A 21,312-nucleotide genomic window follows, 5' to 3' on the forward strand; every position below is an offset into this window, starting at 1 on the left:
ACTGTCTTCATCCCCGAACTTGGGTCGAGCCTGGTCCCCTTCTCCCATCGGACCGAGAGTCTTGACGATCTGGAACACTTTTTAGCTTGCTCAATTTCCAATCAAATTTGAGTTGGGCATGATGTAAATCAATTTAGCTTAATAACCAAAATAATTTCATTTCCTTCTGCAGGTGGTTAAGTGTTTTATTCCTTCTGCAGAAGTCTTGACTTCAACGTGCTGATTTATGGTTTGTTAAGAAGCCAAACAAACAAACTCCTTAGTTACTTCATCAGCTCTTAATACGCTGAGTTAATCTTTATAGTCTGTTACTGTTTACCTAAAAAAAAAGGGGGTCGACAATCCTGCAGGACGTCCAGTACTTTTGGTCCAATCAGGGCCTTCTACTCCTGCTTTAACATCCAGGTTTGACTGAAGAACAGCACTCTGCTAAAGATCAGACGTCACTCAGAGTCGTGGTATTTAAATGTAATAGAACAACCTCGAGTAAATTGAAATATTCTAAGCTGAGAAACAGAAATGTGACGAGTGACGATCTTCACTTTGACGTTTAAATACTTAGCTGACAACGCCCTCTGTTTCCATCTCTTGAAGTTCTGTTGAATATCTATTTTTTGTTCCTGTAAAAAGCTCTGTTGATCCTGCTGGGGGAGGTTCTGGTGGCTGCTCCGTGTCCCTGAATGCACCACGGCACCAATGAATAAAGAGATAAGAGATTAAAACTGGCTGAGAATCATGTCTTCATTTTATCTCTCAAAACATTTATTGTTAGATGAACAGATAATTGTTGTCTCGCTGTAAGTGGATTGACATTAAAAGAGCTGATGTGTCCAGGGGTAACAAACAAACATGCAGGTAGAGGGTCAGAAAAAATAGAATGAAGTTACACAAAGTCCAGAGTAGGTCAAATGGATTTTAAGACCCAGAGAGGAGTGGTGATGAAACAATTCTCTGGTCGCTGTTTATCAGTCAAAAGCCATTTCATCTACAGCCCTGTCCATTCATTCACTTTTCTAGACTACATCTAACCCACAACCTGTGTACCTACCTACCTACCAACCATTGTGGAAGTGGTGAGTAGACAAGCATTGGATCACAGGTGTCAAACTCCAGTCCTGGAGGGCCGGCTTCCTCTGACTTTTATGTGTCTCCCTGCTCTAACACACCTGCTTTAAACCAATGTGTTGTCATCAAGCTCTGCAGAAGCCTGATAACGAGTCAATCGAGTCGTCACCCCTGGCTATGCGCTGGGTCTCCGCCAGTGTAACAGGGACATGGCAGAAGTTGTCCCGAGTGAGTCCAGCCCACCACCCTTGCAGACTCAATGGTGTCATCTGCTTTTGGAGGGAGTGGAGCCAGGTTCCCCCGTCTGTGTTGCTGGGCTCCGCCGTCCGTACACGGGGCAATGCGGGACACAGGGGCAAGGGTCTGCATCGTCCCGTCTACGCAGACCCTGGGCCGTTTCCCTGATCATCAGCCCGCCTAGGGCACCTCACGCTGATGTGGCCAACCTGGATTCACTTGAACCGCAGATCTCACAGCAGGTCCACCGCCATTGTGGTCACATCCTGCGGGCCCTCCAATAATCTCCCTCTCCAACGCCAGCTCCAGCGCCTCCAGCAGAGTGCGGGGGTGCGCCAGCTGGGTCTGAACACGCAGCTCCCTGGGTGTTATGGCACGAACACCACCGCACCACCCAGCCAGCCCTTTGGGTTTGGGTGCGCGTGCGTGCGTGTGCATGCTGCTATGTTGGTGTCAGACGGATGGACCACTCGGACCATCCAACCAACTCGCCCTCCTATCTAAAGTGCATGTTTTGATGATTGTGGGAGGAAGCCGGATTACCCGTGAACCCACACCTCAAGGGAAGAACATGCAAACTCCCCCATAGAGGCCCCCCTGGAACACAAGGCCCCAGAGAGTTCTTTTAAATTTTTGGTTTGAAAGAGCCTCTACTTATAACCTCGGTTGGCTTGTTCTGTGACGTCAAGAGTCACGTCATTAATCAGCCTGCAGAAAGCCTCTGTACAGTCTCAACTTTATCATTGGATCACGACTACAAGAAAGCCCGTCCTGTTCCGTCGACCTGTTAACTGACAAGTCAAACCAAGGAGACGACAAAAATCAGGTACCTGATCCCGAAGTTTTGCGTGGGGTGGGGGGCCAACTTCACGCAGGTCTGGTTGGATGGTTGGATTCGTTCATCTGTCGTTGACCGCAGTCCAACACAGCGTGCAGCGTGTGCGTGTCTGCGCGCGCGCACAGACGAATCCGACCATCCAACCAAATACACGTGTAGGCACAGATACACGCGCACGCAAGCACATGGGCAAAATATGCAAACCAACATATAGCCTATAGAAACATAGACTAAAGAGATATTTACAAAGATAGATAATACTGTTTGGAGCTAATTGGGCTTTACTTGTTCATTTATCTCGGTTTGAGAAATCTGTTTGCTTTGAATATTTTGTTTGTAATTCAGAAATGTAACACTAGGTGGAGCCAGGTGTGCCAATGTATGAATAATGAAAGATATGGAAAGTTCTGTTGATGTTCGGACATTGTTAAGGACAGAACGTGTCCCCCTCTTATCAGGCAGGAGGTTACACATGTATTTATTATCTATACTTTGTTTGTTTACTTCACCACCTCCCATCGGTTTTAGACCATATTGGAGCAGATGCGTGACGTCACAACGTGTTTAGACTGTACAGAGGCTTTCTGCATGCGCAGCTAATTAATGACGTGACTCTTGACGTCACAGAACGAGCCAACCGAGGTTATAAGTAGAGGCTCTTTCAAACCAAACATTAAAAAGAACTCTCTGGGGCCTTGAGTTGCAGGGGGTCAGGGCCTCTATGGGGAGTTTGCATGTTCTTCCCTTGAGGCGTGGGTTTCCTCCCACAATCATCAAAACATGCACTTTAGATAGGGGGGCTAGTTGGTTGGATGGTCGGAGTAGTTCGTCCCTCTGACACCAACATAACCTGCAGCCTGGAGCCTACACACACGCTGCAGGCTGCAGGCTATGTTGGTGTGCGACGGACAGATGAATCCGACCGTCAGACCAACCAGCCTGCACAAACACACACAGGGCTTGTTGGTTGGATGGTCCGAGTGGTCCATCTGTCTGACACCAACATAACTTGCAGCCTGCAGCTTGTGTGTGTAGGCGGACAAACGAATCCGACCATGTAACCAACCAGACGAAACACACACGCGCACCCAAACACACAGGGCTGGTTGGGTGGTTGGATTCGTCCGTCTATCGGACACCAACATAGAGTGCATCGTGTGCGTGTGCGCGCGCGCGTGTGTGTGCGCAAGCGCGCACGGACGAATCCGACCATCCAACCAAATAGTTGTACGTGTAAGCACAGATACACGCGCACGGAAGCACAGGTACAAAATATGCAAACCAACATATAGCCTATAGAAACATAGGCTAAAGAGATATTTACAGAGATAGATAGATAGATAATACTGTTTGGAGCTAATTGGGCTTTACTTGTTCATTTATCTCGGTTTGAGAAATCTCTGTTTGCTTTGAATATTTTGTTTGTAATTCAGAAATGTAACACTATAGGTGGAGCCAGGTGTGCCAATGTATGTGTTAGCAGAACAACTTTTTACGCAGCGTTCAAACGAAGACACAAACACACATGAACTTCTCTTTGCTGTGAACATCCGCATTGCGGGCACACGCACTTTTATTAAGTTCACCTGTAGGGTCACTAATTACACAGGTTAGGTCACATGACAACACATGGGAAATCAAAATAGAAAAACAAATACAGACAGGGGCATAATCTCAACACAAAATGAAATTAGAGCACAAATCTCAACACCCCCGCTTGCTCACATTTCCCAAATTCCATCTTATGAACATGCATACAGAAAAATGCAGACACTTCATATTCCAAACATAAACATCTTAAACCTTTCCAGCTTTAACTTAGTAGCAGGCTTCGTTAACACATCTGCAACCATATCATTGGTTGGGCAGTACTTAAGGTGTATTTCACCATCATTCACTAAGGACCTAACAAAGTGCTATTTTATGTCGACATGCTTGCAGCGTTGTCTATGAACTGGATTTTTGGCTAAAGCTATAGCTCCTTGATTGTCTTCATAGACACAACATTTGTAACCTTGACCGTCAAAACACTTAATCAGCTGTTTTAAATGTAAACATTCCTGCATTGTCGCAGCTAATGCCATATATTCGGCCTCACAGGTAGATAATGCAACTGTTGGCTGTCGTTTGGTTTTCCAAGAAACCAGTGGACCGTTCTTGTTTAAGCTGATGCAGTACCCTGTCGTACTCTTTCTATCATCAACATCAGAAGCCCAATTTGCATCACTGTAGGCATGAATCAGGTTGTCCTCTGCATATTTACAAAAACACAATGCTTTGTCTTGGGTTCCCTTCAAATATCGTAAAACATGCTTCACAATTGCCCATTGATCAGAAAAAGGTTCGTTGAAATACATAGACAGTTTACTCACAACAAAACTTCAATCTGGCCTTGTACAGGTTGCTAAGTAAATTAAACTCCCTACTGCCTCTCTGTATTTCCTGACATCATCCATGTCTTCCGCATCATTACTGTAATCAAGTTTTTGTTCACGTGGGGTTGCTCTTGGTTTACAGTTTAACATAGAAAATCTTTCCAGAACTTTTTGTACATACTTGCTCTGAGACATTTTGACAGTGTCACCATTTTGTACAAAATCAATACCAAGAAAATGAGAGAGTTTGCCAAGATCTTTAATTTGAAACTTGGAATTCAGCATTTCTTTGACACATTTCAAGATTTTCTCATCACTAGCAGCAATAATTAAATCATCAACCCATATGATTATGTGAATCTTCACTTTCTCAGTGACTTTACTATAGACACAATGGTCAACTGGATTTTGCACAAACTTCATTTCACACAGATAGTTATGCAACATCTTGTTCCAATTGCGTCCTGACTGTTTTAGTCCATACAGGGATTTGTTTAGTTTACATACTAGTGTGTCATTATCGCCATTATCTCCAGATTTTATTTCATAACCTTCTGGCTGATCCATGTATATCTCGCATTCAATTGGCGCATGCAAATATGCGGTTTTCACGTCCATCTGGTGGACAATCAGATCATTCTGCACCGCTTTTTGTACAAAAACTCTTACGCTCGTCATGCTCGCTGTTGGAGAAAAGGTCTCGTCATAATTTACGCCTTGTTTTTGACTAAATCCTTTTGCGACATATCTAGCCTTGTATTTGTCTGTTCCATCAGTGTTCTTTTTCAAGGCATAAACCCACCTTCCCCCCACTACACCTTTGCCCTCGGGTAGTGTGGTCAGGGTGAATGTTGAGTTGTCATTTAACGATTGCACTTCTTCATCCATAGCATTACGCCATTTCTTCGCGTTTACTGAACTTACAGCTTCTTTGTATGTTAAAGGGATATCACATAAAAGTTTATAGCAGTAATCAATGTTGGTCATATCATCTCCGAAACCACAAATGTAATCGCCATAACGCTCTGGCTCTCTTCGCTCTCTGGCAGGATAGCGCCTCTCTAGAGGCGCATCTCCATTCTCACGCTCTTCTTTCTCCGCTTTTATTGTGCCTGTTGCGCCTGAGTCGCGCTCTGCGTCACTTTCAGTTATCTCTAGGCCTATTTGTGAGACAGATCTGTCCGAACTTCTGCATAGCGACATTTGGCTGTCTACCGGTTAACATGTAATAAGGTGTCTGTTTAGTGCGCTTGTTAAAACACCTATTCCTTACGACTGCCGCGGTCTGGACAGCATATGTCCACAAATATTTTGGTAGCTCGCTCTCGATGAGCATACACCTGGCCATATCAAACAGTGTTCGCCAACTGCGTTCGGCTGTGCCGTTTTGGTGCGGGGAATATGGGGCCGAGGTTTCATGCCGGATACCTTTCTCGCTCAGCAATGTCCGAAACTCTCTGCCCGTGTACTCAGTCCCGTTGTCAGATCGCATCGATTTTATTGTCCCATAAGGGGCCATATCAGCTATGAACTTTTCAGTAGCTTGCACGGTGTCACTCTTTTTTTTTTCAGAAAATAAACAAATACCGCACTAGAATAATCATCTGTAAAAGATAATGCGTATCTGTGACCATCTAGAGACATTGGATCTATGGGGCCGGCTAAATCAGTATGAACCATGTCAAGTGGCGCTTTGGCCCTTCGATCTAGATTTCTGTTTCTGGTTTGCACAAATTTCCCCTGTATGCAGACCTCACAACTAGGGGTAGGTATGCCTCCCTTTTTATCAATGACCATCCCATCAACAACATCACACATTCTCCTTAAATCTGCAAGATTACAATGTCCGAAAATCTCATGCCAGCCCTGCAGATCTAAGCTTTTCTTGCATTTGTCATTACAGTCATTTTCTGTTGTGTGTAGATAATAAAGTTTGTTGTGCACATGTATGGGGAATTTGGTACCGTCTTTATGTAGCAGGACGTTTCTCTTCTCGCTGAAAATCACAGTAGCTCCATTTGAAGTAGCAGCCTTCACGGAGAAGATATCTTGAGGGTATGTAGGAATGTACAGGGCACCCTTCAGCATTGTTCGGAATGATTGTCCCTTGCTGTCGAGTAGCCACACCTCCGCGTCACCCCTGCGTTTGGCCACTCCATTGCACCTGGATCCGTCAGCCAGTTCCACACAATGGGTACCAGCCTGGAAACTTTCATCAAACTTTTTGAAGTTTGCAATGTCTGTGACAATGTGTGACGTGGCACCTGCATCGACCATCAGCCCTCTTCTCACACCAGGCACCTGCTTCTCCGCGTCTTTGTCACTTATCTGGAAGGCGAACTCCTTACACCCAGTCTTCTCTGAAACTCTCTGTGCTTTGTCCCGCTGTTTCCTCCGTCTACAACTTGCACTGTTGTGAGTGTTACTTTTACATTGATGGCACCACTGTTTGCGCACACAGTTTCTGGCTATGTGGCCTCTGTTGCCGCATTTGTAACACACAATGTCCGTATTACGTCCACTCGCTCCCTCTCGATCATGCTTTGATTCATAATGCGCTCTTGCCTTCATCACATTGTCCTCAAAAGCTGTTGCGCGCATGGTTTCATTGTCCTCAAAACTTCTCAGCTTCGTCTTAAATTCAGCAAAAGTGAACTGATCGTCAGTCTGGGTTATATGGATTGCAAAGGGTTTAAAAGTCTCTGGTAGCCCCTTTAAAACCATCGCTATCAGAAGGCCATCACTTAATTGTTCATCTGCTTTTCTGAGGGCAGTGATTGCAGTCTCTGCTCTGATTATATATTCGGTGACGCTCTCATTTGGTGATTTTTGCAAAGAGGTTAACTCGGTATACAGGTTAATAATCCTTGGTTTTCCTTTTCCATCGTAGTACTCTCGGAGAATCTTTAGCGCTGCGCGGCCATCATCTGCTGCTTCTCTCATTATAAGCGACAGGCTCTTATCATCCAGGAACTGAATGAGCTCCGCGTAAGCCTCGGCATTTTCCCCCTCCTCCTCCACATCATCGGCGATGGGCTCTTTTAGGATTGTGTCCTTCAAGCCTTGTAGACAAAGGTGACCCAAAAATGTCGTTTCCCACAGTTCATAATTTCTCTCGTCACCGTCAACAACGAGTCTCGCCCAGCGGCTACTTTCTGCTCATGTTGCAGGTTCACACAGAATTCAGGTGCACGCTGTAAACGTCGCGACTCTCACCCGACAAGTAAATCTCACTGTGCGTTATGAGATTTGGGCCCATAACCTGTTAGCAGAACAACTTTTTACGCAGCGTTCAAACGAAGACACAAACACACATGAACTTCTCTTTGCTGTGAACATCCGCATTGCGGGCACACGCACTTTTATTAAGTTCACCTGTAGGGTCACTAATTACACAGGTTAGGTCACATGACAACACATGGGAAATCAAAATAGAAAAACAAATACAGACAGGGGCATAATCTCAACACAAAATGAAATTAGAGCACAAATCTCAACAGTATGAATAATGAAAGATATGGAAAGTTCTGTTGATGTTCGGACATTGTTAAGGACAGAACGTGTCCCCCTCTTATCAGGCAGGAGGTTACACATGTATTTATTATCTATACTTTGTTTGTTTACTTCACCACCTCCCATCGGTTTTAGACCATATTGGAGCCGGAGCGTGACGTCACAACGTGTTTAGACTGTACAGAGGCTTTCTGCACGCGCAGTTAATTAATGACGTGACTCTTGACGTCACAGAACAAGCCAACCGAGGTTATAAGTAGAGGCTCTTTCAAACCAAACATTAAAAAGAACTCTCTGGGACCTTGTGTTCCAGGGGGGCCTCTATGGGGAGTTTGCATGTTCTTCCCTTGAGGTGTGGGTTCACGGGTAATCCGGCTTCCTCCCACAATCATCAAAACATGCACTTTAGATAGGAGGGCTAGTTGGTTGGATGGTCCAAGTGGTTCGTCCCTCTGACACCAACATAGTGCAGCCTCCAGCATGTGTGTGTGCGTGCTGGGTGCAGGCTGCCTGCACACTATGTTGGTGTCCGATCGACGGACGAATCCGACCAACCAGCCTGCAAACACTTACGAACTCTCTGGGACCTTGTGTTCCAGGGGGGTCGGGGCCTCTGTGGGGAGTTTGCATGTTCTTCCCTTGAGGCGTGGGTTTCCCCCCACAATCATCAAAACATGCACTTTAGATAGGAGGGCGAGTTGGTTGGATGGTCGAAGTGGTTCGTCCGTCTGACACCAACATAGCCTGCAGCCTGGAGCGTACACACACGCTGCAGGCTGCAGGCTACGTTGGTGTGACGGACAGATGAATCCGACCGTCAGACCAACCAGCCTGCACAAACACACACCCGCACGCACACCCTAACACACACAGGGCTTGTTGGTTGGATGGTCCGAGTGGTCCATCTGTCTGACACCAACATAACCTGCAGCCTGCAGCGTGTGTGTGTGTGTGTAAACGGACAGACGCACGCACGCACGCACGCGCACCCAAACACAAAGGGCTGGTTGGGTGGTTGGATTCATCCGTCCATCGGACACCAACACAGCGTGCAGCGTGTGCGTGTGTGTCTGCGCGCGCGCACGGACGAATCCGACCATCCAACCATATACACGTGTAAGCACAGATACACGCGCACGGAAGCACACGGACAAAATATGCAAACCAACATATAGCCTATAGAAACATAGACTAAATAGATATTTACAGAGATAGATAATACCGTTTGGAGCTAATTGGGCTTTACTTGTTCATTTATCTCGGTTTGAGAAATCTCTGTTTGCTTTGAGTAGATAGATAGATAGATAGATAGATAGATAGATAGATAGATAGATAGATACTTTATTGATCCCGAGGGAAATTCAGAGTATTTTGTATGTAATTCAGAAATGTAACACTAGGTGGAGTCCTGGTTTCATGCTGGTTATAAAGCCAAGGCTCCAGGTGGTTGGAGCCAGGTGTGCCAATGCATAGATAACAAAAGATTTGGAAAGGTCTGTTGATGTTCGGTCTGTTATTGTGTGTTAGCACACTAATGCACCTTTAGGTGTGCACTCCCTATCTTACTAAATCTATCTGCATACACTACCAAGCTCCCCACCTATCTATCATATACAGAGCTGTATACTTGAGATGGACATGAAATATTCAAGCTGACCCCACTTCATTCGTTTGTTGGACTTCAGAGATAAGTTTTAAGGCTACACGTTTCCCATTTGTCCATCTAATGCAGGGGAGTCAAACTCCAGTCCTGGAGGGCCGGCTTCCTCAGACTGTTAGATTTCTCCCTGCTCGGACGCAGCTGAATCCAATGAGTGACTCGTTATCAGGCTTCTGCAGAGCTTGATGACAACACATTGGTTTAAAGCAGGTGTGTTAGAGCAGGGAGACATCTAAAAGTCTGAGGAAGCTGGCCCTCCAGGACTGGAGTTTGACACCTGTGATCTAATGCTTGTCTACTCACCACTTCCACAATGGTAGGTAGGTAGGTAGGTACACAGGTTGTGAGTTAGATGTAGTCTAGAAAAGTGAATGGATGGACAGGGCTGTAGATGAAATGGCTTTTCACTGATAAACAGCGAACAGAGAATTGTTTCATCACCACTTCTCTCTGGGTCTTAAAATCCATTTGACCTACTCTGGACTTTGTGTAACTTCATTCTATTTTTCTGACTCTCTATCTGCATGTTTGTTTGTCACCCCTGGACACATCAGCTTTTTTAATGTCAATCCACTTACAGCGAGACAACAATTATCTGTTCATTTAACATTAAATGTTTTGAGAGATAAAATGAAGACATGATTCTCAGCCAGTTTTAATCTCTTATCTCTTTATTCATTGGTGCCGTGGTGCATTCAGGGACCCAGAGCAGCCACCAGAACCTCCCCCAGCAGGATCAACAGAGCTTTTTACAGGAACAAAAAATAGATATCAACAGAACTTCAAGAGATGGAAACAGAGGGCGTTGTCAGCTAAGTATTTAAACGTCAAAGTGAAGATCGTCACTCGTCACATTTCTGTTTCTCAGCTTAGAATATTTCAATTCACTCGAGGTTGTTCTATTACATTTAAATACCACGACTCTGAGTGACGTCTGATCTTTAGCAGAGTGCTGTTCTTCAGTCAAACCTGGATGTTAAAGCAGGAGTAGAAGGCCCTGATTGGACCAAAAGTACTGGACGTCCTGCAGGATTGTCGACCCCCTTTTTTTTTAGGTAAACAGTAACAGACTATAAAGATTAACTCAGCGTATTAAGAGCTGATGAAGTAACTAAGGAGTTTGTTTGTTTGGCTTCTTAACAAACCATAAATCAGCACGTTGAAGTCAAGACTTCTGCAGAAGGAATAAAACACTTAACCACCTGCAGAAGGAAATGAAATTATTTTGGTTATTAAGCTAAATTGATTTACATCATGCCCAACTCAAATTTGATTGGAAATTGAGCAAGCTAAAAAGTGTTCCAGATCGTCAAGACTCTCGGTCCGATGGGAGAAGGGGACCAGGCTCGACCCAAGTTCGGGGATGAAGACAGTTGCTTTGAGTACATCAGCAATTTCATGTGCAGTAAGCCCTTGTTAGAATCCGAGGATCAGGGTTTGTAACAATGAATTTGAAAGATGTAGTGGATGAAGTCATTCAAAGTCGTGTATCTGAGCCACTATTACAAATAGCAGCCAAAGTAAATTCAGATGATCAGTTTAATGCTGATGGTATTGCACAGAGTCAAGCTAAGGGTAATGTCAAGTTAGCTTTACATGTAGATGATGAAGATGAGAGACAGCCTGTTTTTGGTAGGGCAACTCACCATGCAGATGTTAATCGTACAGTTGCGAATGACACAGAGCTGCAGAAATTACTTAAGAGCTCAATCAGAAAATTATGCAGTACATGCCCACATCCGTTGATCAGTCTGCATGTCAGCCACCTGTAATGACACAGTCCAGGTCACAAAGTAGAAATGTATCACAACATTCAGCTAAAAGTCCTGTTGAGCACTCAAAACATGTAACACATGACAATGGGTTTTCCTTAAGAGACCTGTCTTATCTCCATCGTAGAGAGTTTAAGATTCAAGGGGGTCAGATTGGAGACCAGGGGTCAGACATTAGTTACAACAACATTTGTCGCCAGATAAAAGAAGCTTTTAAAGAACAGTTTAGTGATGCTGAAATTGTCAGAGCTGTCCTCCAAGTCATCAAGCCTGGAAATGTCAAGGACATGCTAATGAACAAAGATGAACTTACAGTAGAGGAGCTTAAAGACTTCCTACACTCTCACCTTGGTGAACAAAACAACACAGAGCTTTTCCAAGAGTTAATGTGCACCAAACAAAATGACAATGAGACACCCCAACAGTTCTTATATAGAGTCATAGGACTGAAACAGAAGATCTTGCTTGCTTCGAAACACACAGACACAGACATAAAATACTCTGCCAGCACGGTCCAAGATGTTTTTCTCCACACTGTATATCAAGGTCTAGGGCACAGACATGGTGACATTCAAAGGGAGCTAAAACCACTGCTTGAAGATACTACAGTCACTGATGAAGCTATCCTGAAACAACTGAAAAAGGTGATGAGTGATGAAAGTGAAAGACAGCGTCGCCATGGTCCAGTCACTCGTCAAAAGCACACAAATGTGCACAGTACTCAGGTTGAGATAAATGCAACTCAGTGTCCTAGCGTGAAGGAGGAAAGCACAGGAAGAAAACCTAAAATGGACACAATACAGCAGTTAACAGAAAAGGTTGAAAAGCTGACAAGTATTGTTGAGTTAATGAAACAGTCGTTACAAAAGCCATTAGTCTTAATGTACTAGAGATAAAGAAAAGAAAACAAGGCAAAAACTAAATTCCCATGGATCAAATTGGCAACAAACAAAAATAAGAAAATTAACATTCACAGACCAGGAATCTGATATTAATGGGATGCTAGTAGAAAATGTCCTTTGAATGTAAGCCAGTAAAAACAAAACATGAAACGAACTCCATTTATCCTGACATGAGTGATGGAGGAGACAATGGATGTGAGAAGTGTGGAGGGTAGTCACACTCAGAGATAAAATGTGGAGGTAAAGTGAGCAAACTGTTCATCCAGTCTAAACCCCCGTAATCTCTCTCCACTCCCCATGACTGCATATGATGTTGATCGTGTACTTCCAGCAGTTCAATAAACAGCCTCTTCTTCCCTGTAACTTAAGTCAATTCTGAGTCCAATTCTCAAGTCCAAAATGTTGTAGGTCATAGAGTGTCTTTATATGGGGTGAAAATGAAGGCAAGAACAATACAACCAAAAATAAAGATCCGATGATGAACTTTGCCAACAAGTGTTCACCTCATTTTTCAGCTGCTGTATCTTTGTGTTCAGCTTGTGCCCATCCAGGTTCATTAGGATCTTCTAGAAAAACTCAAATGTGTACTTGAGGTTGTCTGGAAAGTTTAGATCCAGGGCATAAATGAGCCCAAACATCATTATGACCCCCATGATGACACTGTCCACGTTGCTCAGGACTTTGATGCCTTCGATAACAACTCCCACATCCTCTGGCTGCCTCTCGCCATCTCCACGGATTATGTATATCCCCATGACCGTGAGGATCAATGTCCCTTTCTGCATCCTCAGTGGCGGAGGCCTGAACAACAACACAAAAACATAACACTTGTATTAGATAAAAGGCTGAACACCACTAACAGAAAATCAACTGTTTTGTGGCATGCATCTGTAATGTGTTATATATGAATTTGAATTTTTTTTTTTTAAGTCCTCATTGCTTGTCAAATCAATCATGTATCTATCATGAGTTAAATGTGATTGGAAAGTTAACCATATATATATATATATAAAATAATATGTTTGACATTGGGCCAGTAAATAACTTCAGCAAGCAGCCATGAACATAATGCAATTGCTGCTAAATGATCCTTTAGGCAACCACATCCCTATAGAGATGGACCTGTGGGACAGAAATAGCTGTTTTACTCCACAGGGCCTCCGACCATTTGCCACTATCAGCTTAGGAGACTCTGACTCTGTCTTTTCTTGCACCTACCAGTGATTTCAAACCAAAATAAAAATTCAAAGAGCCACATTGTTTACAAAATGCCAAAAAGTTGTAGTGTGTTGAGCTCAAAGGACCACAATATATGTAAATATGAATCTGTAACACTATTTCATGCTACTGTGTAAGACGAACTATTGACTTACCAGATATTCCTCGAAGAAAGTGTCTGGATCTTCATTGAGGTAGATAACAAGGCTTCTCAGGATGCACTCCCTCCTGGTGTCAATGTCGTCACACTAAAGCAGGGGTGAAAAATCAAAACAGAATTTGGCTAAATATTGGTGCAACAGTGGCACAGGGAGGGGGGAAAGTTGACTAGAGGGTGTGAAAAAACAAGATAAACTAACACACACACACATACATATATATATATATATATATATATATATAAAAACGGTTCGAGTATTTCTACTTACCAAATCTATTTTTGCCAGAACGTCTTTGATTTGTTGCCCCTTCACTCCTTTGCTTTTGAAGATCTGCATCAACTTGAGTGAAAAGTGGTCCAGTTGTGACATAAACTTTGACTTCAGTGGCTTTGTAGTGATCCGCAAGAACTCCTCATTAATCTGAAAAATATATTTTTAAAAATCTTTAGAAAAAATTACCATTTTCTTACAGTTAAATATCAATACAAGTTACAAGTTAACTTACTTCACTCTGCTGGAATTCCTCAATCATGGGCCTCTGTTCATGACACTTGAATGTAGCTACTTCTGCTGTTTTGGGAGTTTGCTGTTTACCATGAATTTTGTATGTATGATTTAGTAGCTTACTCCATGTACTAAAACCTGCATGGGCAATCTGCATATGGACATGGATAGCGATAACTGCCCCTTAAATGCCCGTGAGTCTGCCTAAAATGCTGCAACAACAAATACCTGCTAGATAGTTCCAAACTGCATTCTTTACACTGCCACGTTCATAGTCCTGAAATAGAGAATAAAGAGAATTAGCATATATAACATCACATCAAAAGGATGACAATGATAGAGATCAGCTTGTACCAGCATTAAACACATAACCTATTACTTACAATCACTAAGAGGCTGCCACATGAAGCTTGAAAAAAAAGATCAATCTGCAAAAGATGATAACATTAAGTTGTGAGTGCAAGTACCAGAATACCCAGAAATGCAGACAAGTTGCAATTGAATTAAAGCTCTGACCAATAAAACAAGATAACATTTAGAATAGGCTACCCATTATTTGACAAACAATTACGTTTCAATAATTAAATTCAAGACATGAGATTATTTTAAATTCTGCCATTTTATTAAAATAAACACAGGAACAATATTAACCTTCCTGCATGTATTCACTGACCATCTATAACCTAGAATCTACATTTACTGCTTAATCGACAGCTTTACTGAAGGAGAGAGGGTGTGAAAGAGGCAGAGACCGGCGGAGATGATGGAGTTCAACAAAACAGGGCAAGCTCAACACCAACAGGATCTGGTGCCTGAACTTCAACCAGAGTCACTCGCGATAGCGCGAGATAAAACTCTTTATGAGGTATAAAACACTATATAATCCTTATAAACACGCATTCAAACACACATACAGGTAGTCTCCGGAGTGCCGGAGCTGACACGCAACACATGACAACACATGGGAAATCAAAATAGAAAAACAAATACAGACAGGGGGCATAATCTCAACACAAAATGAAATTAGAGCACAAATCTCAACACCCCCGCTTGCTCACATTTCCCAAATTCCATCTTATGAACATGCATACAGAAAAATGCAGACACTTCATATTCCAAACATAAACATCTTAAACCTTTCCAGCTTTAACTTAGTAGCAGGCTTCGTTAACACATCTGCAACCATATCATTGGTTGGGCAGTACTTAAGGTGTATTTCACCATCATTCACTAAGGACCTAACAAAGTGCTATTTTATGTCGACATGCTTGCAGCGTTGTCTATGAACTGGATTTTTGGCTAAAGCTATAGCTCCTTGATTGTCTTCATAGACACAACATTTGTAACCTTGACCGTCAAAACACTTAATCAGCTGTTTTAAATGTAAACATTCCTGCATTGTCGCAGCTAATGCCATATATTCGGCCTCACAGGTAGATAATGCAACTGTTGGCTGTCGTTTGGTTTTCCAAGAAACCAGTGGACCGTTCTTGTTTAAGCTGATGCAGTACCCTGTCGTACTCTTTCTATCATCAACATCAGAAGCCCAATTTGCATCACTGTAGGCATGAATCAGGTTGTCCTCTGCATATTTACAAAAACACAATGCTTTGTCTTGGGTTCCCTTCAAATATCGTAAAACATGCTTCACAATTGCCCATTGATCAGAAAAAGGTTCGTTGAAATACATAGACAGTTTACTCACAACAAAACTTAAATCTGGCCTTGTACAGGTTGCTAAGTAAATTAAACTCCCTACTGCCTCTCTGTATTTCCTGACATCATCCATGTCTTCCGCATCATTACTGTAATCAAGTTTTTGTTCACGTGGGGTTGCTCTTGGTTTACAGTTTAACATAGAAAATCTTTCCAGAACTTTTTGTACATACTTGCTCTGAGACATTTTGACAGTGTCACCATTTTGTACAAAATCAATACCAAGAAAATGAGAGAGTTTGCCAAGATCTTTAATTTGAAACTTGGAATTCAGCATTTCTTTGACACATTTCAAGATTTTCTCATCACTAGCAGCAATAATTAAATCATCAACCCATATGATTATGTGAATCTTCACTTTCTCAGTGACTTTACTATAGACACAATGGTCAACTGGATTTTGCACAAACTTCATTTCACACAGATAGTTATGCAACATCTTGTTCCAATTGCGTCCTGACTGTTTTAGTTCATACAGGGATTTGTTTAGTTTACATACTAGTGTGTCATTATCGCCATTATCTCCAGATTTTATTTCATAACCTTCTGGCTGATCCATGTATATCTCGCATTCAATTGGCGCATGCAAATATGCGGTTTTCACGTCCATCTGGTGGACAATCAGATCATTCTGCACCGCTTTTTGTACAAAAACTCTTACGCTCGTCATGCTCGCTGTTGGAGAAAAGGTCTCGTCATAATTTACGCCTTGTTTTTGACTAAATCCTTTTGCGACATATCTAGCCTTGTATTTGTCTGTTCCATCAGTGTTCTTTTTCAAGGCATAAACCCACCTTCCCCCCACTACACCTTTGCCCTCGGGTAGTGTGGTCAGGGTGAATGTTGAGTTGTCATTTAACGATTGCACTTCTTCATCCATAGCATTACGCCATTTCTTCGCGTTTACTGAACTTACAGCTTCTTTGTATGTTAAAGGGATATCACATAAAAGTTTATAGCAGTAATCAATGTTGGTCATATCATCTCCGAAACCACAAATGTAATCGCCATAACGCTCTGGCTCTCTTCGCTCTCTGGCAGGATAGCGCCTCTCTAGAGGCGCATCTCCATTCTCACGCTCTTCTTTCTCCGCTTTTATTGTGCCTGTTGCGCCTGAGTCGCGCTCTGTGTCACTTTCAGTTATCTCTAGGCCTATTTGTGAGACAGATCTGTCCGAACTTCTGCATAGCGACATTTGGCTGCCTACCGGTTAACATGTAATAAGGTGTCTGTTTAGTGCGCTTGTTAAAACACCTATTCCTTACGACTGCCGCGGTCTGGACAGCATATGTCCACAAATATTTTGGTAGCTCGCTCTCGATGAGCATACACCTGGCCATATCAAACAGTGTTCGCCAACTGCGTTCGGCTGTGCCGTTTTGGTGCGGGGAATATGGGGCCGAGGTTTCATGCCGGATACCTTTCTCGCTCAGCAATGTCCGAAACTCTCTGCCCGTGTACTCAGTCCCGTTGTCAGATCGCATCGATTTTATTGTCCCATAAGGGGCCATATCAGCTATGAACTTTTCAGTAGCTTGCACGGTGTCACTCTTTTTTTTTTCAGAAAATAAACAAATACCGCACTAGAATAATCATCTGTAAAAGATAATGCGTATCTGTGACCATCTAGAGACATTGGATCTATGGGGCCGGCTAAATCAGTATGAACCATGTCAAGTGGCGCTTTGGCCCTTCGATCTAGATTTCTGTTTCTGGTTTGCACAAATTTCCCCTGTATGCAGACCTCACAACTAGGGGTAGGTATGCCTCCCTTTTTATCAATGACCATCCCATCAACAACATCACACATTCTCCTTAAATCTGCAAAATTACAATGTCCGAAAATCTCATGCCAGCCCTGCAGATCTAAGCTTTTCTTGCATTTGTCATTACAGTCATTTTCTGTTGTGTGTAGATAATAAAGTTTGTTGTGCACATGTATGGGGAATTTGGTACCGTCTTTATGTAGCAGGACGTTTCTCTTCTCGCTGAAAATCACAGTAGCTCCATTTGAAGTAGCAGCCTTCACGGAGAAGATATCTTGAGGGTATGTAGGAATGTACAGGGCACCCTTCAGCATTGTTCGGAATGATTGTCCCTTGCTGTCGAGTAGCCACACCTCCGCGTCACCCCTGCGTTTGGCCACTCCATTGCACCTGGATCCGTCAGCCAGTTCCACACAGTGGGTACCAGCCTGGAAACTTTCATCAAACTTTTTGAAGTTTGCAATGTCTGTGACAATGTGTGACGTGGCACCTGCATCGACCATCAGCCCTCTTCTCACACCAGGCACCTGCTTCTCCGCGTCTTTGTCACTTATCTGGAAGGCGAACTCCTTACACCCAGTCTTCTCTGAAACTCACTGTGCTTTGTCCCGCTGTTTCCTCCGTCTACAACTTGCACTGTTGTGAGTGTTACTTTTACATTGATGGCACCACTGTTTGCGCACACAGTTTCTGGCTATGTGGCCTCTGTTGCCGCATTTGTAACACACAATGTCCGTATTACGTCCACTCGCTCCCTCTCGATCATGCTTTGATTCATAATGCGCTCTTGCCTTCATCACATTGTCCTCAAAAGCTGTTGCGCGCATGGTTTCATTGTCCTCAAAACTTCTCAGCTTCGTCTTAAATTCAGCAAAAGTGAACTGATCGTCAGTCTGGGTTATGTGGATTGCAAAGGGTTTAAAAGTCTCTGGTAGCCCCTTTAAAACCATCGCTATCAGAAGGCCATCACTTAATTGTTCATCTGCTTTTCTGAGGGCAGTGATTGCAGTCTCTGCTCTGATTATATATTCGGTGACGCTCTCATTTGGTGATTTTTGCAAAGAGGTTAACTCGGTATACAGGTTAATAATCCTTGGTTTTCCTTTTCCATCGTAGTACTCTCGGAGAATCTTTAGCGCTGCGCGGCCATCATCTGCTGCTTCTCTCATTATAAGCGACAGGCTCTTATCATCCAGGAACTGAATGAGCTCCGCGTAAGCCTCGGCATTTTTCCCCTCCTCCTCCACATCATCGGCGATGGGCTCTTTTAGGATTGTGTCCTTCAAGCCTTGTAGACAAAAGTGACCCAAAAATGTCGTTTCCCACAGTTCATAATTTCTCTCGTCACCGTCAACAACGAGTCTCGCCCAGCGGCTACTTTCTGCTCATGTTGCAGGTTCACACAGAATTCAGGTGCACGCTGTAAACGTCGCGACTCTCACCCGACAAGTAAATCTCACTGTGCGTTATGAGATTTGGGCCCATAACCTGTTAGCAGAACAACTTTTTACGCAGCGTTCAAACGAAGACACAAACACACATGAACTTCTCTTTGCTGTGAACATCCGCATTGCGGGCACACGCACTTTTATTAAGTTCACCTGTAGGGTCACTAATTACACAGGTTAGGTCACATGACAACACATGGGAAATCAAAATAGAAAAACAAATACAGACAGGGGCATAATCTCAACACAAAATGAAATTAGAGCACAAATCTCAACAGTATGAATAATGAAAGATATGGAAAGTTCTGTTGATGTTCGGACATTGTTAAGGACAGAACGTGTCCCCCTCTTATCAGGCAGGAGGTTACACATGTATTTATTCTCTATACTTTGTTTGTTTACTTCACCACCTCCCATCGGTTTTAGACCATATTGGAGCCGGAGCGTGACGTCACAACGTGTTTAGACTGTACAGAGGCTTTCTGCACGCGCAGCTAATTAATGACGTGACTCTTGACGTCACAGAACGAGCCAACCGAGGTTATAAGTAGAGGCTCTTTCAAACCAAAAATTAAAAAGAACTCTCTGGGGCCTTGAGTTGCAGGGGGTCAGGGCCTCTATGGGGAGTTTGCATGTTCTTCCCTTGAGGCGTGGGTTTCCTCCCACAATCATCAAAACATGCACTTTAGATAGGAGGGCTAGTTGGTTGGATGGTCGGAGTAGTTCGTCCCTCTGACACCAACATAACCTGCAGCCTGGAGCCTACACACACGCTGCAGGCTGCAGGCTATGTTGGTGTGCGACGGACAGATGAATCCGACCGTCAGACCAACCAGCCTGCACAAACACACACACAGGGCTTGTTGGTTGGATGGTCCGAGTGGTCCATCTGTCTGACACCAACATAACTTGCAGCCTGCAGCTTGTGTGTGTAGGCGGACAAACGAATCCGACCATGTAACCAACCAGACGAAACACACACGCGCACCCAAACACACAGGGCTGGTTGGGTGGTTGGATTCGTCCGTCTATCGGACACCAACATAGAGTGCAGCGTGTGCGTGTGTGTGTGTGTGTGCGCGCGCACGGACGAATCCGACCATCCAACCAAATAGCTGTACGTGTAAGCACAGATACACGCGCACGGAAGCACAGGTACAAAATATGCAAACCAACATATAGCCTATAGAAACATAGGCTAAAGAGATATTTACAGATAGATAGATAATACTGTTTGGAGCTAATTGGGCTTTACTTGTTCATTTATCTCGGTTTGAGAAATCTGTTTGCTTTGAATTTTTGTTTGTAATTCAGAAATGTAACACTAGGTGGAGCCAGGTGTGCCAATGTATGAATAATGAAAGATATGGAAAGTTCTGTTGATGTTCGGACATTGTTAAGGACAGAACGTGTCCCCCTCTTATCAGGCAGGAGGTTACACATGTATTTATTCTCTATACTTTGTTTGTTTACTTCATCAGTTTATTGCCCTCACTGTGAAATAGTTCAGTGACTATACACAGGTCACCCATTCATGCTCAACAAAATATGATTCACAGCCAGTCTAAATAATTTGGAGCACATCTTGCAGTCGTGTTTGATGTTATGTTGTTGTTTATTATTTTAAAGACATTTATTTGATTTGCACTAAACTCTCTTAGCCCCTCCCAGTCTGTGAGAAACATCATTAGGTTCAGACACATCATTATAAGATGCCGTCAAATAATAGCATCTCACTTATCGATATGGCTCACAGTATTAATAATAATCTTCTATAATATGGGTAAGCTCCTCTAAGTAGCTGATCGTTCACCACAAGCTTTCTTTAAGTTTGGCTCATTAAAGCATTGAAATGTGGACTGCTTTAGTGATGTCACAACTTAGGAGCACCTTTATGTGTGCACCACCTCCCATCGGTTTTAGACCATACTGGAGCCGGAGCGTGACGTCACAACGTGTTGAGACTGTACAGAGGCTTTCTGTAGGCTGATTAATGACGTGACTCTTGACGTCACAGAACAAGCCAACCGAGGTTATAAGTAGAGGCTCTTTCAAACCAAAAATTTAAAAGAACTCTCTGGGGCCTTGTGTTCCAGGGGGGCCTCTATGGGGAGTTTGCATGTTCTTCCCTTGAGGT

General features: G+C 43.4%; 1 protein-coding gene and 1 long non-coding RNA gene across 2 annotated transcripts in view; one reads left to right on the forward strand and one right to left on the reverse strand.

Annotated features, from left to right (window-relative positions):
• LOC306837524 (uncharacterized protein) overlaps positions 1-21,312 on the forward strand; it is a 61,571-nt gene that overhangs the window by 3,199 nt on the left and 37,060 nt on the right. The window lies entirely within an intron of this gene.
• Positions 12,887-14,254, reverse strand: LOC306837166. The gene is made up of 3 exons (XR_013780881.1): positions 14,009-14,254; positions 13,736-13,828; positions 12,887-13,163 (listed from the first exon to the last, which is right to left on the reverse strand). It is a non-coding gene; the product is annotated as an uncharacterized lncRNA (long non-coding RNA).

The sequence above is a fragment of the Symphodus melops genome (assembly GCF_947650265.1).
Source record: "Symphodus melops genome assembly, chromosome: 16".
Taxonomy (NCBI): domain Eukaryota; kingdom Metazoa; phylum Chordata; class Actinopteri; order Labriformes; family Labridae; genus Symphodus; species Symphodus melops.